This window comes from Anopheles arabiensis, chromosome 2, assembly GCF_016920715.1.
Source record: "Anopheles arabiensis isolate DONGOLA chromosome 2, AaraD3, whole genome shotgun sequence".
In the NCBI taxonomy this organism is placed as follows: Eukaryota; Metazoa; Arthropoda; class Insecta; order Diptera; family Culicidae; genus Anopheles; species Anopheles arabiensis.
Genome location: NC_053517.1, coordinates 19,940,555 through 19,958,746, shown reverse-complemented (window position 1 = coordinate 19,958,746; position 18,192 = coordinate 19,940,555). Strand labels below are relative to the sequence as shown.

General features: G+C 48.1%; 1 protein-coding gene and 1 non-coding gene across 2 annotated transcripts in view; both read left to right on the top strand.

Annotated features, from left to right (window-relative positions):
• Positions 1 to 18,192, top strand: part of LOC120894681 (coiled-coil domain-containing protein lobo) — a 167,269-nt gene that overhangs the window by 117,051 nt on the left and 32,026 nt on the right. The gene's annotated exons all lie outside the window — the stretch shown is intronic.
• Trnay-gua lies at positions 3,496 to 3,593 on the top strand. The gene is made up of 2 exons: positions 3,496 to 3,532; positions 3,558 to 3,593. It is a non-coding gene; the product is annotated as a tRNA-Tyr (tRNA).

The following is an 18,192-nucleotide window of genomic DNA, read 5'->3' as shown; positions in this document are numbered from 1 at the left end:
ACGGCGTACAAAGGGCGAAAGAAAGAAAAGAAGTGACGCATGGTTGCCATCGTCTCGTTTGCCAGGGCGGAGGGAGCATGTATCCGTGCATCGTGTGTCGGTCGGATGCGGCTTCTTATGCTTCTTATGCTGCACCGGCACTGCGCTGCACTCTCGCACTCGGACGCGGCTGGCGCAACGTCGCGCAACAGCGGCTCATCCGTCAGCCGGTGTCGGTGTCCGTGGGTCCGTGTGTGTGTGTGAGAGAGAGAGGCAAAGAGAAAAAGAGGGAGAGCGTGTTCCTTCACCCTGGACTGTTCGCGAACCGTTCGCCGTATCCCTCACGGTGGTCACGGGAGTTTTTTTTTTTTCTGTACCGTTTTTGTGTTTCTGTTACCCTCCGCGTGTGTGTAACTCTATCGGGAGACCCCTCTTCCACCCAGCGGGTTCCCTTCGTGCGCGCGAACGGTCGCGTACTATTTCTGCGAGAAATTAAGCGAAAGAAAACCCCCAAAAGCAGCAAAAAAGGGGTAAAACGGACTCCCTCCCTACTGCGCTACAGTAGGATGCACAGGCGGGTTGAACGACAACAACAACAAAAAAACACACACACCCCGTAAATGCACACAGAGGAGCAGCAACATCAGCAACAACAACAAAAAACGCAAACGCGCCGCTCGAAAGGGAAAACATAAAATAAATATCATAATACCCACCAACGGAACCGTTTGGCCAGCGCGAAAACTGTGCAACACAACGCAACACAAGGGGGATGATGGCGGTGCAGTGGTGCACTTGCACTTGATGATGGTGTGGACCGTGTGCGTGTGTCTGTGCGCGCGGCTGGCGCTTGAGTTTCAGTTCGGGGCTTTTTGTGTGTGTGAGGAAATGATTTGCTCCCGAAGGGGAGAAAGAGAGACAGAGAGAGCGAGATAACAAGCACAGGTCATGGGAAGGGAGTGCTGGGAAGGCTTAAGCTATACTCCCCTGCCCGGTGCGGAAGGGTGGCTACGCATCGCGTTTCGGGCGGTAAGGAGGACCAGGCAGGCAGTAATAAAAGAAATAGAGCGCGTATAATATGACGAGCGAAACGGACGAAATGGACGCGCTTTCCTTGGGCGTGCAATTTTTTTTTTTTTTTGCTTTGTTTTACGTGTGTGTGTCATTCGCTTCCAGCTGAGGCTAAAGTGTCGTCTTCCCCTGGCGGGTTTGTTGGGTTTTTTTTTTTCGTGTTGCTCCTGCTCCGTTTTCGGCCTTATGACGGATCAGCGAATGAGGGCGGCTTCCCGCGTGCGGGCGAAGCATAAAAAGGGCTGCCCGTGAAGCCCACCATAAGCGCTGATCGCTTACTCGCGGTAGATGGACGTGTGTTTTTTTTTTCTCTCTACTGCTGCTGCTGCTGCTGTTTTTTCCTCCCTTTTTTGTTCGCACACTTTCCGCAATAGGGTCCAAAAAGTGAAGGGGGTCGCGTTTTGCGCTTTGCGTCCGCTTCGATTGCGCGCACAACCCCTCCCCCGCCTAATTCTGTCCCGTGTTCCCTTTACACGCACTTGTCCGGTACTCTTCTTGTGTGTTGTTTCGCTCTGTATGGTGTTGTTTTCTTTATGGTTTGTTTTCTCTTGCACAACAACATACTAGCCGGGCGAGAGATGGTGCTGCTGCTTAATGTATCGTATTTTGCAAATAATAATAATCGCCGTATTATTTTACAGTGCGTCTCCCTCCTGCCACGGACGAGACGCCACCGCTGCTGCACCAGATGGGGAGGTCACCGGGCGAGATGGGGTCGGCACGCAGACTGAAGTGGCAGGTTACAAGCGGGCTGGAGCTGCGGTTTTTGGTTTGCGCGATTTCTCCCCCCGTTCGATCGCCGCCGGATGGTTCAAATGGTGGTCCCCGGGTACGAGGGGTTCGTGGAATATTAAGTTTTCACTTGATTTGTGTGTGTGTGTGTGTGTGTTTTTTTGCTTCTTTCACCGATTTCACCGGCTGTTCGCGAGCGATGCCAAACAGGAAGCCCAAAGGATGCTGGGATCATTGACATGAGCAAGAATTGGCAAAATGATTCTTCTTCACGAATTTTAGTAGAAAAGTTATACTCAAAAAGCTATATTAAAGGAATGCATTAAGTGTTAAAATGTCAGACGTCACTTGCCAGGTGGATAGAAAACTCTCAGGGCCTTTTGCTACGACCAAAGGAACGCCAGGGGAACGGGTTTGCCTGTCTCCTAGTCAACTTGGCGCTAGAGAGGGCCATCCGAGATTCAAAGATGGAGACTTCGGGAGCCATCTTCTATCATTCAACCCAGTTGGTCTGCAGCTCTTCAATGTAGGGAACGAGCGGAGAACCTCGGACTGCAGATAAACGAAAGACCAAACTGATGATGGCAACATTAGCGGCCTTACTAATAACTAATCCAAACCTACGTAGGCGCATCGTACAGATAGATGAGCGCATTTTGGAAGTCGCCCAAGACTTCATCTATCTTGGGTCAAAGGTCAGCAACGACAAAATCATGGTAGCTGAGTTGCGCGCAAGGATGGTGGCTGCCAACCGGTACAGCCTTAAAAATCAGTCCACCTTAAAGAACCTGTCGCGACGGACGAAGCTGAGACTATATAGTACTTATTAATGGTGGGTCATACGATTCATTTCACGACTCAACCCAGAGTCAGGTGCGAGCCAGTCGGAAACGATTCCGACCCATGGGTGCAGCGGTTGCGCTAGGTCGGAGTCGGAATCAAGCTTAGAATCCTTAAGCGACTCCGAGTTTGGGTCGGGTATTGAACCTACCTTAACCCGAGCCGACTCGAACTCGCTGCACCAACGGGTCGGAGTCGCATATGCTTTCTTGAACCTTGGAGTCGTATCACCTACTGAACCTACTTGTACCTTTCGGGTCGACCCGTACGACTCCGGGTCGCTTACGCATGGTTCCGACTCTTAACCGCGTTCGAGAGGAGGATGCTCAGAAGGATCCTTGGCCCCGTATGTGTGGAAGGACAATGGAGGAGCCGTTATAATGACGAGTTATACGAGATGTACGGCGACCTTACTGTCGTGCAGCGTATCAAGCTCGCCAGGCTCCGGTAGGCTGGCCATGTTGTACGCATGGAAAGGGACGACCCAGCCCGTAAAGGACAGAGGAGGCGTGGTAGGATCATATTGAAGCGGCAAGTGGAGACGTCTGCCATTAAGGCCGTAATAAAGGATTGGCAAACGAAGGCGCGAGACGATGAGCGGTTGTAGCGCAGGATAAGTAAGTAAGCTTATGCGTCTATGTAACTGTAAAATCATGAAATTTCAATCAAACGCATGGAGCGAACAATGTTCGTTGTTTTGATAAGTATTATGCTTGTCTTTTTTTTTTTTTTTTTTCAATTTACTTCAATTCCTCATTTCCGCAAATTTTTGGAAAAATTGTATCCCCGACCAACTCAAACCAGCTGACATGCACTCCATTTAAAACCATTTTTGATGTAACAAACATATAAAATACACTCCCCTATGCCAAGCCTTCGATAGCTCAGTTGGTAGAGCGGTGGACTGTAGAAGCGTGATGAGTCGACAGAGAGTAATCCATAGGTCACTGGTTCAAATCCGGTTCGAAGGAGAGTCGAAAACTTTTTTTAAGCCAAGCCATTCATCAGCGCCAGACTTAACTGTTCAACACATTATCGAGCTTCTTTTGATCTTTTTCGATTTAGTTTGCAAAATATATCTTTTCATTCGTTTCTTTCTCTCAGTGCCTCTCTTTTAATAAGCAGCATACATTTTGTTTCCCTGCAATTGCAAAGCTTTCACTGCGTTTCATGCGTGCAAAACTGAAATTCTGTCAAGCAACTCCGGGACAGCCATCACTTCCAAATTGGCAACCCAAGTCCCAGGTCCGTTCGCCCACCCCGAAAAGGGTACGCATGCTTCGTTGCCTCCCCCGGGTGAACGGTAAACGTAATGATCAACTGCTCTACGTACACACGTAGGGGGAATGCGCCAAACCGTGAAGAAAAGAAATTTCAAATATTCTACCCACTCTCGCTCATGGTGGGAAAAATAAATGGTCCACGTATAAGGGAGAGTTTCACAGCAAGGTCCAAGCTGGTGGCCAAACTATTCCGCTACATCATACGTGTGTGTGTGTGTGTGAGTATCCATGTGTCCGAGAAACATAATTTGAGAGAACGGTGGAAGGGCGAAGAATTCGGGAACGGTGGGGAAAGATAAATGCCATCTAACGTACAGCGGTACGTGTGCGACAAGAGCCTTACGTTTTGATGGCCGTCGGTGGTTGACTTTGCGAAGAAAGTAGAAATGGAGCGTATTTTGTTCCCGAGAGTAGAATTTAATTTCGTGACGAATTGGGACCGATTTCCGAACCTTCATCATCCTCGGTTTCCCCCCCCCCACCCACCCCCGGCTCACCCGCATTATCCGCACCGGAAAACGGTGGACAACGTCTTTGACATGTCCTTTTGGGCGGGCGGAGCGAGAGAGGACAGAACTCACTGCTGTCGAAACGTGCCTAGCCGAATGCGTTTTTCAACCCGGTTACACTGCCGTAACGGCCGTTTTCCGTGTGCGTGATCGTGAAAAACGACTGTTTTTTTCTGTTGCTTCTCTCGCTTTAATCCTTAAATATGCTTCCTTTTGGAATAACTATTCAATACATGTTTGGTGCCACCCTCGCGCTTTGCCGCCCGTCGGAAGGCTCGCCCAGCAACCCCGATCTGGTGGGATTTGCACCTTTCTTATTTCCCCTTTTCATTTCATTTGCGATGCTTCCCCTCTGATCACACACACACACATTGGGCGAAATACAGTGGAAAGCGATTTATCAAACTGATGACCGCTTCCTCTCGCTCTCCCTCTCTCCGGGGCCGTTCCGTTTTCCTTTCTGTCGATGGGTTTTCCGTGACCGTGAGGCTATCCTTTCAATTACAGCGCACTGCAATGATTAATTGCGGCGCTGGGCCATCGAAAGGTGCCAGTGTTTTTGGGGAAGAAACCACCGCGCAAACGGGGTCCGACATTTCCCGCCCCCCTATACCCGTTCTTCCCTGCTGGAAGCTGGATCGGGCAGGGGTTTGGTCAGCGAAAAACACCACCCCGACGACTTTGATGGATGAAAGGATGCGAAGGTGTGTGTGTCCGTCTCGAAAGGCATACTTTAAACCGATTACGGTGTGTGCGAGGAAGGAAGAAGGGACCAAGGGATGCTATCCTTGAGTGAAAGTGAAGGTTTTGGTTGGTGTGGTCCAGCTTTCCAAGCGAGCCCTTTTTTCCCCCAAACCTGATTACGAAGTCAGCGCTAGCGCGATGTGTCCTTGTTATCCTTAGGCCCGGAGTGGAATAGTACCTCCTGACCATGCTTCCCATTTCCCGGCCTACCTCTTTTGGCAAAACACCTCTTTCACCTCCTCCGTCATGGAAAGGCACATGCAGAAGAAAATTGGGAACGAGATCGAATTTATAACCTCGTCGAACTTTGAGCGAGAAACAGAGGTGTGGAGAAGGTTGGGAGGAAGCATTTGGGGGTGGCACACACCTTTGGCGACATTTAATCCCACACCGGGAATCTTGCCGTTCGCGCGGAAGATGGATAAGGACGGCACGGTAAGGGATGTTCCGTTTTTTCCCCGTTGCCCAATTCGTTTTTCGCCGATCGGGGGCATCCTTTCCCCCCCCCCAGATCGAAGCACAGTGTGTGTGTGTGGGTGCCCTGATTGATTTCGTTGCCGCTTTTTTTTGTCCGATTTTTCTCAATCGATCTGCTGAATCCTTTCATTTGTTTTTACGTGTTTCCCTTTGTGGCCCCTGCAAAGGGTCGCCGCACTGTTCCGAATCGGCCGGTTGACCGGTTGAAGCAAACTTTCTGGCGAAGTTATGGCTTTAAGGAAATACACCACGGAAGCGGAAAATACAACGGACGAAAGAACCCTTTTTCCTTGGGTTGGGAAGGTTGTGGAAGAGTTAAGGAAAAAGGAAGGGCGAGGTGAAATAACGCGAAAATCTCATTTACATCGGACCTTTGCCGTATATGATTCCGTTCCCTTTCCACCCTTTCTCTACTTCAAGCGATCCTTTTTTTCAGTTCTTTCTTATCAGTCTCGCGTGTATGGGTGAGTGTGTGTAGTTGTGCATTTTTATATGATATGTGGGTGCGTGTGTGTGTGTATGTGTGCAAGGCCTCTGTTCATTTGAGATAATGTGTTCTTGCTTGAAGTTTTTTTTTAGATGCCATACGCCGTTGCTCGTCCGGAAATTCATTTCCACGCTGTGCACACACACACACGTCCTGCCGCCACTCCCGTGAGCCTTAAAATATCTTCCTCCTTCATTCACTCTCTTCCCTTCCCTCTGTCTCTCTCTCTCTCTCTCTCTCTCTCTCTCTCTCTCTCTATCTCTCTCTCTCTCTGGCTCTCTTTGCACTCGTTTGGTGAATTGCTTTGAATCGAAGGCGTCCTTTTTTTTATTCTTCTTCTTACCGTTGTACGTGCACATCCTCCCCCCGGCAGCTCGTCCAACCCGTCGATGACTCCCTCATCTTAGTCCCCTTCGCGCACGTACAGCCTCGCACAAAGATCCGTCAGCCGTCGATGTCGTGAATTTTCCTACATTTACCCCTCCTCCTTCACACCCATTTTCATACCCCCAACAACAACAAAAAATGGAATGGATTTTCCTGATGACCGTCGGCCGTACCCGTAAGGATCAGCAGTAGAGAAGCAAACGAACCTACACACACACACACACGTAGATGTCCCACACGTGATGGCGGGGAAAAAAACAACAACAAAAAACACCCTTGGAAAATGTGTGCAGGAAAAAGGTGGCGTGAGCAACAAAAAAAAACCCAAAAGGGAAGACATCTTCAAATCAGCGACAGCGAAAAGCCCCCTCTCCCCGCAACACACGATCCCCCTCTGACCGTTCAGTGTCCGTGCCCGGCAGTGTCCGGTTTTCTTTGGCGCGGCGCGGACATTTTCGTCCCAAATTTTCTTCCGCCGCTGCTGCTGCGTTTCCTCCGAATGTGCGATTTCCACTCCGCCCCCTCCTTCACACTGTGTCATATGTGAACGGAAGCTGGAGCTGGTGGCGGTGGAGGAGGGTTCAATTTGAAGGGTGAAAATGGAAGACGAAGCAACGACTGCTGCTGCTTGACCGGCATCGTCAAGGGAAACGCGTTCAAGGAAGCAACGTGAGGCGGACTATTAGAGGGGACTGCACGTGCGGTATGGGAGGCTCTGTCCCATTAGAGTGTGTGGTGGAAGCGGGCGGGAGGAAGCGACATGAGATGACGGTAAAAACGGTCCAGCGAGAAAGCAACCAGCGAAACTAAAGAGCCGAAAGAAAAAACGCCGTACATTCGCTCGCCGGAGTTCTTTTTGGTTGTGTGTATTTGGGAAAACGCAAAGTGGAAAAGTTTGATAAAAAAAGGACGCCAACGTACACACACACACACATAAGGGCGCACAAGACGCGTTGAAAATGTTGATAGAGGGAGAAAGAGTAGAGAGTAGAAATTTCCACACCGAGCAGAAAATAAAGTAAAGCGAAACATGTCGGGGAAGAAAATCGTCGCCGTCCGCTTCAGGTCCCACCCACTGTGCTGGACACCGGGCAGGATGAATCTTGCACCCGGGGCCGTGGTCCAGCTCGGTACTGCGTCTTATCATCATGTGTGTGTGTGTGTGTGTGTTTCTACCGCAGGCAAGGGCTACTGCCGCCTGCCAGGACGGGTGAATTTGAGTAGAAGGATAAATTGGAAAGAAAAGCGTCCAGCGTGTGGTGCGCGCGCCCAACTCGCGACTGCGGAAAACGGGGAAAAAATGATGGTACGAAACAGAACGGAGAGAAAGAAGGAAAAAAAGAAGGAAAAAAACCGCCACTCACCCGCTGCGAATCCTAACATAGATCTCCCGCATGTCCCACAGCACGGGCTGGAATAGGCAGGAATTTTCTCGCCCCCCCTTGCTCTTAACTCACCACTCACTGCCCCACCGAGATGCAGGTTATTTTTCTTCCACCGGCCACCCACCGGGCGTGCTTGCCGCGATCACATGCATATGTGTTTAGAGGTGTGTGTGTGTGTATGTGTATAAGTGTTCCGCATGTGTGTTTTTTTGCTCTTCATCGCTTCATCTTTCCTGGTCAGCCAGCTTTCTTCTTACTACCTCGTTTTTTTTGTGTGTGCATGACTGTGTCGTGTGTTTTTTGGAAGATTTTCTTATACGCTTTTCGGACTGGCGTGTTTTTCGTATTTTTTCCTTCTTTTTCTGTTGGTTCATGTGTGCGGTCTCCTTCATTTTTCAACCGTAGCAACCGGCGCGGGTCCATTTTCCTTCGTTGCGCATCATTCCTCTAACGCCGTAACGCCGCTCGTTCTATTACGCCACCCTCATTTGTCCGCAACCGTCTGTATGCGGGACCACACCGGCCAAACGAGCGGGGGAGCGGGGGATGGTAAAATGCGCGCAAGATGAGATTTTTTGTTTGCTCCTTCGCTACTGTACTCGTCCCCAGCAAACGTTCCATCTACTCGCGCGCCTACTTTGGTGATTCTTGCTGTGGCGGTGTTTTTGCTCTTTCTCTCTCTCTTTCTCTCTGTATAGCAGTGTGTTTAAATGTTAAGGATCCTTTTCTGTGCGCTTTACGTTTTTTTTGTGTGTGTATGTTGTTGTTGCTCTCCCTCGGCTCGGCGCTTTGTTTTTCGCTTAAACGCAGCTTCTTGTCCAGGTCGAGCGCTGCACGTGAAAATGGTCCAACATACTTTGCCTTCCATTACTCTTCCTTCCACCCAACCGTTTTCACATTATTCACCCCCTCCCCGGGACACACACACACACGAGCGCGCTCTAACACATCTTTTGACCGTCTCAGCAAGGACTTCGCTTCGATTGCGAATAAAGTGTGCGCGCCTGGGGAGATCCGGGGAACGGTTCGTCGCTTACCTTCCGCGCTGCTTGCGTAGGGATGGTGCTGGCAGTGAGCGGAAAGCAGCGTCCAGTCAGCGCGATATTCGTCCGGGCCACGTGCAGGACTTTCCCGTTGTTCGCGCCTGCTTCCAAAAACCTCCTTCCCCATTCGCACCCATCCGCTTTGTAAAAGTGATTCAGAAAGGGCACCTGCTGTGTCTTCACTGCGACGACAACGGCAGAAGAAGACGATGGTGCTGCTGCCGTTTCATTTTCGCTCGAAGGCAAAACACGTCCTTTTTGGGGAGTCTTTTCTGCGAGCGAAGGGAGGGCAACGAGCGAAAACTGCGGCAAGCGTGTCCAGTTCGAACTGCTGCACGGAAATGCTGCGGAACGTGATTCGCTGGACGCTAGGGAAGAATTGGTGCTTTCCTCCCGGGGAATTGCTTACGTTAGGGTGTGTGTGTGTGTGGGTGTGAGTGGGTGGAAGGAGAAGAAACCGGTGATGGGGTTGCCGTATACCTTGCTCACGTCGTCGTCGTCGTCGTCGCGGGGTCGAGGTTTTCAATATTGTCCAGCGTGGAATGCGCGTCATGTGGCGCGTGAAGCCGCATCGGCGAACAAAAGCCGCGCACGGGGACAGTCGTGAGGCAGGGAAGCAAAACTCGACAGCAGAGAAAATGGCAGCCCTATACGGTGGAACAGGAAGAAGAAGAAGAAGAATCAAATCAACACAAGAAAACTCCACACTGGTAGACCTTTTGTATTATTATTATTATTCGTCAGCCGTGTTTTATATTTCCTGTGCACGGGAAAAGCAAAGGCACACAGCCGCACGAGGGGTTGCGTTTGGGTTCGATTCGATGGAAATGAGATGGACGGGCAAAGAAAAATGCCCATGTCCGAGCAGTTTCACTACAAGGATCTGAACGAGACTATGTGTGTGTGGTTGTGTTTCACAAGTCACATCTGTAGGGATATATTGGCAAAAGTCTCCCCTTTTCGCTTGGACGCTGACGTATTTCGCGATATCCAAAACGGTTCCCCGCTTCCGCTGTTTGGAGTTTGAAAAGAAGAAGAAAAAAAAGCGTCCAGCCTTTTGTTCAGCATCCTTTCAATGCGCGCTGCTTCGCATGAAACGTTGCTTTACTGACAATTCAGCTCGTTCTTTTTCTCTTTTTTTTTTTGTTGTTGGGAAACTATGCAAGCGAATGAGGTTTTACCGCTCCTGTAGCATAATCAGCGGAATTGGTAAATGTAAAGAATGAAAAACGCCATCGAGGGCAGATTTTATTCCACACGTGGGCAGTCCACCGAGAGTGTGCGGGAGAAGGAGTTTCATTTCGATTTTTTAAATCTAACCCCTTGGCATATGTCTTCGTAACAGCAGTTGCGGTATGAATGGGGAAAGCTTGTGGCAAGCCGTTGGAGTTTTGCTGGGTTGGAAAATAAAACATGAGTTGTTTCGTTTTCCTATAAGTATGCAAAAAAATCCTAATTAAAACCCAATTAAGGTAAATTAATTAACGTTAAACGTTTCAAAAACTATATCTTTTACATTAAGTAATGTAAGAAACCTTTACCATGTACCGGCAAAGCACGTAGATGTTGCTTCAACATGTTAAAATAGTTTTTTTTAATGTAATATGAGAAAGCAACTATTTATATTAATCAATACAATTCAGCTATAAAAATTGGCAGTGTCATGGTCAGTGTTGCGAACGGTGATAGTCGTCGACATAAAATTTTACAAAATGATACATTTTGAAGCATTCTAGATTCACGCATTCCTTCGACAATCACGGAAAAAATATCATTTGACCGCGCGGCCACATGCGGTGAAATATACAGCGAAAGGAACTATTTGACAGGCGAATTATCTGTCAAATAACGCATCACTGCAACAAGGCGATGAGCAATGTAAACAAATAATGTGCACAAAATCGTAAGTAAATCAACTAAAGAACTTCAATGTGAAGTATTTCGTTAATTTTCAGTCAACAATTCATCATTTCCATAATTTTGGGAATGTTCTGCTTAAGAAGATACCTTTTTAAAGTGACTTTCGAAAGCGGATGTTGTATCTCCCCCAACCCTTTAGCAGCAGCTGTCAGATATTTCACCTGTCAAATAGTTCATTTCGCTGTGTATTTCACCTCATGTGGCCGCGCGGTGGCACGAGGATATTTTTCTGCTACATTCATTTGACTTTTTGATTTTGGCGTACCTCAAGTGAACCAGATCTTCATCGAAAATGGGTCCTTTTTCGTTTTTTCGCGTGAATTTCTATACTCCTGTAAGTAAACACCATTTTCCTGGTTGACTGAGTGAAAATATCAAGTAATCGAATGGCTAAGTATCGGTAAATGCACGATTAAGCAGTTCTGGCGTCTCATGAAAAATGTTAAATGACATTCATTCTAAATTTTTTACTATCATGTCATCGCAAAAGCATTGATTGTTATTGCACAAATGATTGTCGCATTTTAAAATTCATGTCATGGTAACCATGAATAGCATGATCAAAAAATGATTTTAACAGCGAATATCATAAAAAAATGTCGACAATTAGCAACACTGGTCTTCAGGACAGTCTTCAACTCACACGACTTAACAACATGCCTGTAAAGACTAGAATGAACCATCCCTCCCTAGCAAGGGCTTGACTAACTGGCTGCGTGGTACTGAATTAAGACTCGAAAGCCTATATAAGCCGGCATGTCCGCGTAGAACGTTACGCCAAGTAAAATAATATTAAAGCTCAAGCTAAAATTAGAGTTTCGCTTCATGTTATAAGGTAAGGTGTCTGAGATGCTTAGTGAATTAGAAGTCTTAATAAAAACTAGTTTATAAACATATAACTGAATAGTTTATACTACCTTCACTTCAAAACGCCTTTACTTATGTTAAAAATTTAGAATAAAGTTGGAACAAGTTTCTTAGGAACATTCTCTCAAATAAAATTGAAAAAAAATGACAATCCTACGAGAAAGGGCTTAGCACTTACAAGATAGCTACACGGTTCTTCACGCGCACTAATTGATGTAGGGGCACACATAATGGTGTCATATCATCGCAAACATGCTGCAAACATGGAAGTACATCCATTAGCTGCTCTAGCTACAAATTGTTTCACACCAAAAGGTACGGAAAGATACAAATAATAATCCCCCTAGCAGTAATGCTGCCGGTAACGCATGTAAAATGCCAGCTCAATTACTTCTCGCGAAACATGCTAATAATGCGCGCCGTGTGCCCGTGAATTCGCGCATCACAATTGCCCCATATTAAAATGCCATGCTTAACACACAGCTTGTTTACAGCTGTTCGCGATCTGTTCGGCTAATTTCCGCGCCACCACTCGCTAAGGGAATGATAATGAACCGATCAGCGTCTGCCTAGGGTTTGCCCCGCTGATCCTGCTAATGACTTCTTTACCGCCAAGACCGGGAAGACGAGCTTTTCGCGCGCGCGCTCGCTCGCGATGCTTGATGATTATGTTAAGCTATCAGGCATACTTTGAGCCACTGCGAAACGCCACAGCATTCCCTCGCAGCATAATTACGCGAGCAATGTCCACCACGTTTGTGAGCGTTTTTTTTCCTCCCTTTCTTTCCTTCGCTTTCTCTCACTTTCTTGCCTTCCTTTTGTGCGAAAGCTGAAGCAAACATTCTCATTTCGTCGCGCTTCGGTAACGTCGCGCTTGCCGTGTGTTTTCGTTGATTTGTCCGTGCCCGTTCGTTCTGGACGCGTTTCCGGTTGCACGGCCCTGCTCTTCTGCGGGAGGAAACCAGAATGGAAGGGGCGCGCAGTATAAATGCGCAATTCGCTCATTAGCGTTGCAAAGGGCCGTGCCCGTAGTGCATTCGTGTGTGCAAATTGAAGGCAAAGGGAACGAGCGAACCAAAAAAAAAACACTACATCAAGCAACGGAAAAGCAAATGGCTGAATGGCGACCCTGCGAACGAACTCGCGGACGCGCGGACCCTGCTGATGTGGAAAACCGCCCAACTGCATACTGCACTTCCCCTTCGAACCGGTTGCAAGGGTGGGTCTTGTGGGGGGTGGGGTATGCAGCAAAATTGGCCGCTTTCCACGCAGCCAAGAGTTTCGCCAGCGTTCTCAACGCAAGGCTTCCCACCCCACCCGAAAACGCAACCAAAATTACTGAAGCGCTAAGCGACGAACCCCATGGGCCGCAAAAAGGCTTTCCAGCGGGAAGGGACGAAATAAAGCGTCCTGGGTGGGTGAGGAAAGGGGTGGAAATAATTTACTTAATTCGGCTCCGGTACGGTTGCCTCTTATCATCACCGCTCACGGGAGGTGACTTTTTCGAGGCTGTTCTATCAGCACCACCACCACCACCATCAACGTAAATTATTCTTCGCTGGGCCCACTGCTAGCTGGAATAATCTGGCACGCCGTTCAAGGCTTTGCTCACCAAAAATGCATCCTCCCCATCCCTGGGTCGGTCAACATAACGTTATGTTTCGTTTTCCGGAACCGTGGTGCATAACATTCTTTTGCACTCTCATACTCACACACACAACCAAAACAACTCCCAAAACGCAACCACCAAAGTGGTGGAAAAAGCTGACCGAAAAAACCACAATCTGAGACGTAGATGTAAGGACAGATAATGAGGAAAATCGTGTGCGTGGGGGGGGAGGGGGAGGGGTGCACCACCACGTCCAACAAAGAAACGCGAAGAAAGGGCGAGGCAGGGGATACAGGGTGAGGTAGATTCGCACAGGTACATTCTCCCGTGGGGCACGGATTGCCGCGAAAATTGCCCCCGTGCGACGGGAAGGGCAACGGGGGCAGACCATCAAATGGACGTCGTTTCCTTTTTCAGTCCGTCTATTTTTGAGCGCTCGAAAGATTCTTCAATCCTCCCGGTGAAGAGGGGGGGGGGAGAGTGGTGGCACGAGTTTAAATGCAGTTAGGTGAAGCATTTCGCTGCGAACGCTGCAACATAGCATCGTGGCGAAACGGTTTCCGTGGCTGTGCGAGAAGGAGAAGGCACGGCAAAACAACGGCACGGCACGGCACTGGCGAAGGGCGAAGGTCCGAAAATCACGGGACACACGCGATTTATCGTAGACGTGTGCATAATTTATGCTTGCGAGACCGGATGTGCTTCGGCGATCACTAAGCTAAAGCGCTGATGCTGTCACGGTCAGCGGGCGAACAGAGTGGCCGCAACAGGCTGCCGTGAGTTTTGAGGGCTTGTTTGCGGAGAAAAAAAACACATTTTACCCAATATACAACATAAGATATCAGAAGAGGAATTTTGAAGATTTTGTTGCGTTTTGTTCGAAAATGATTGTATGAGAAATAAAATCCGTCAGCGTTTGAATAGTAATCAATCAATCAATCAATCAATCAATCAAGATGCTACCTGTTGCGCTAATTACAGTTTATGGTAGTGTGTGCAGGCTAGTTGTAAAGGAAACGAAAGTAAAATTAAATCCTCTATTATATGAATCAACAAAATCTTTAAAAAGCAAATATAAAAATATCCCTCATTCAACAACCATGTTAAATGTTGTGCAAATATTAATTCTTTGCTCAATCTTTTTTTACACTAAACATTTTTCATTTGCCATACTGCCTGTCCCGTAACATGAAACAATTGAAACTGCCTTTTTCGTTCCATAATTGCATCATACATTCCGAGCCAAAACGGTGTCTGCCCAAATCGAACATATTCACCAGGCAAATGAAAAACCATCATTCTATTACTGACACCAATTTGGACGGGCCGCCACAAAAGCCTCCGGCACACGGTCACTCAGTGTAATTAAATTTCAAATCACTGTCCGCCCCAAAACGGTACGGCTTGTCGATAGTGCAGGCTGTGTACAATACAATAGCACACACACAAAAAAGCCTCAATCCCGGTTTGCGGGATGCGTGCGACTTCCACGCGGACGTGCCGACCAGAACACTAATAATCGCATAATGTCATCAATTTGGTCACTGCGCTTAGAGCGATAAAAAAAAGCCTCCTGCGTACGATGCACGGACGACAAAACCATGATCGTTTGCATGATACTGAGCACACACAAAAAAAACAGGAAGCAAACCGACTGCATGCACGATGCATCGGTGCAACAGTCGAAAGCAAGAACAAGAACACACACAAAAAAAAAACAAATGCCCGCGTGCCAAACATCAATCAATTTGCCACTTGCAACGCGCGACCTAACACACTACCAGTCGGGAACGGCCGTCGAACAAGGGAACACCACTAACGCAGCGCGATTTGAATAGATCGACCCTGGCTGCCCGGGACGAAACTGGACTGCACTTTTTGCAGTTGCCATGAAGAAAAAGTAGATCACATGCAACGTACAAGCGAAAAAAATCGTGGAAACGCCCGTTTAACGTCTGTTTGCAAACCACACCCGAAAGGCGCGAACCTACCGCGAAGTGATGAGTGGAAAAAATTGAAATCCACTCAACCATCGCGCTAAGGCTTGACCCAGCAGCAGTAGGTACGAAAGGTACCGGGTACCGTACGTGCGAACTCTAACCGGTAGTTATCAAACGTTGCACACAATGCAGTTCATTGCTCGCCATCGTCATCGTACGAGGCGATGCTTCCCTAGCGCGAATCCTCCGATGCATTGCGCGATTGAAACACACACTGAGGGGGAGCAACTGCGAACAGGGAAAAAACGGCGCAAATAAATCCCCCCAAAATGAAGACCACCCTTGGCACATGTCGAACAGCTCGTGGTACAGCATGGTGCATTTCCGCCCTCTCCCCCACACACATTGCACTCTGCGCGCACAGTCCCTAGGCTGTGGCATACGTATCACAAAGTCGATTCGATTAGGAAAAATTAAGCCCCATTGGCAACGGGACGGGAACCCGGACGGAATGCAACATGCAGCTCGGGAATGCATCCCAGTGGTCGAGAACATTCAACATGCAGTAAGTTGATGGAGAACCGTTGCCCGTTGTCATCGCGCCACTACTAAAGTGTGTGTGTGTCTGTTGGTCGCGCGCTTCGAACGCGTTTTTCTGTCTGTCCATTTGGCCGTTGGCGGCTTCGTTACGGTGTTTCCTTCCTTCCTGTGTCTTGCTCTTTGTTTGAGGATTCTCACATTTAGTGGGGGGGAGAGTCCACACAAACGAGGGACATTTATGGGCGCACCGGGATGACGACGGATGATCATGCAAGGCCGATCCATGCCGGACGATTGTTATCACGCGCGCATGGAGAGCGCAAATAACCGATAGCACGGCCGTTTGCGTTCTTGTAGGCATGGAAAGAGCGGAATAAGAAAAAAAGAAAACGTCGCCCTACATTCGCACCATATACACACACGTGCGCGCAATACGTCGACGTTCGCGGGATCACTTTCATCGAAACGACATCTTCATCGTTGGGAAAAAGGTTTTCTCCGTTCGAGCAGCGTCCACCTCATCATCATCATCATCGTCGTCGTCGTCGTCCAGATCCGATTAGAAGGTGTCACACAAACACACACACACGCACACAACATACACTTTTCCAGCGGCCATTCTAGCAGCGGCGTACGACGTTGATAAACGATGATGACGGTGTGTTCGGTGTTGTTACGCTGCCCAAACGATGGTGTGATAAGTCGGGTGAGAATGTTTTCATCCTGAAAGGTGGGCTTTTTTTCTACCCAGCCCAGCGCCGGTAAACCGCTTTGGAGCTGCACATTTGCCATTTGGGCCGTGTTCGGGACATTGTTGCTGCGGGGTTTGCAAAAGGCTGTTTTTTTCTGTTCTGCCGTTTCTTTCCCGGGCGTGTGTGTTTGCGTGGCTTTGTGTGTCATTTATATCGACGGTAGTTCATGTTCTTGCGATGTCCTTTTGCTGGACCGAGGCGACAGTGACGGTTAAGCTTTCCCCTCTATACACCCAGCTACGCGCCGATGCGTCAATTAGTATGTTGACTGCGGGCTGGAGAGGTGGTTGGGAGGAGGTTTTGAAAGAAGCTAATTATGCGCTGACAGTGTTTTTGCCATTGACTGATGCTGATGCTCTCTGTGTGCTTTGAGTTCGATGTGGAATCCCATGAGTGGATGAATGGCAATGCCATTACTTCGATCAATTTGACCAGCACAATTGAGAATTGAGGTTTGGAGTCGCTGTGGATTCAAAATTGACCGAATTATTGGCCATTTTAGTTCTCTTTTTTTAGTTTGGATTACAGACCTTGAACCAGCTGGAGATGATTTCGCTTTAAAACGCCTCAATGTATGCATCTTTTGCTACAAAACTGTCCTGATAGGACAATAAGACCAATACAAATAACACATAATTTAGAAATTAGCTTTGCATGATTATTGTGTTTCATTTGGTCAACAATTAATTTTGTAACAATGCACTTAAAGATTTATTATTTTTCCTGCAGTTTGTTCCCATATTGCACTTCAATTGCTCATCAAATTCGCCCAGCGTGCTGTGCACAACGATAAATCAATTTCGATTGAGACACACGTTGCAGCCATCAAATGGCAAGCAAATATCCCATCCAAAGATGCTTGCATCCCTGGGAACCCCCTGCGTTGCCGATCGTAATCGTGCCGCAGCCCTCCTTTAATTAACCATTTCGTGTCGGTTTGCTGTAGCATCAATCATTCCGGCCGATACGGTTGCCCTTGTCGAAATGGGCGTGAAAAATAGATCTTCGTGCAATTAATAACGCATAAATGTCACATTTTCCGGCACCGATTATAAGCCCCCGGGAGAATGAATGGTTGCATTTAGCTGTTTCCCGCTGCATCATCTTCCGTGGATGGCGCGAACTGCACACGCAAAGTGCCGTTTCCCTTTAGAAGGCTCACAGTCGAGGGGGGGAAGGGAGGTGGGTTTGCATATCTAATATGAATATTTTTTCCATTTATCAATTTGCACAACCCGAAAATCACACCAAGAATCGTTTCTGTTTTTTTTTTGTGTCTTCTTCTCCGAAACAATACCTCGATCAAACGGCGCAGCCCCGGGAAAGTCCCGTCGGCGTCTCTTCTTACCCGGGGATAATTGCATCGGCCGATCGCGCTTAAGACGAAGACCCCCGAAGGGAACCCAGAAGTGAAAGACAAACAAATGAATGAGCAAAGAAAAACAAACGACATAAGAAAAAGAACACAGAACAGATAGGCGCGGGACAACAGGGAGGGAAAGCAAAAACGGAGGAACGAAAAAAAAAACAACATAGCAGCACCAACAAACGGATACAAACGGCCGACAAGAAGTCGCTAGGTAAACACAAAACAAACAACCATACAACCCGGTGCCTGTTGTTAAGC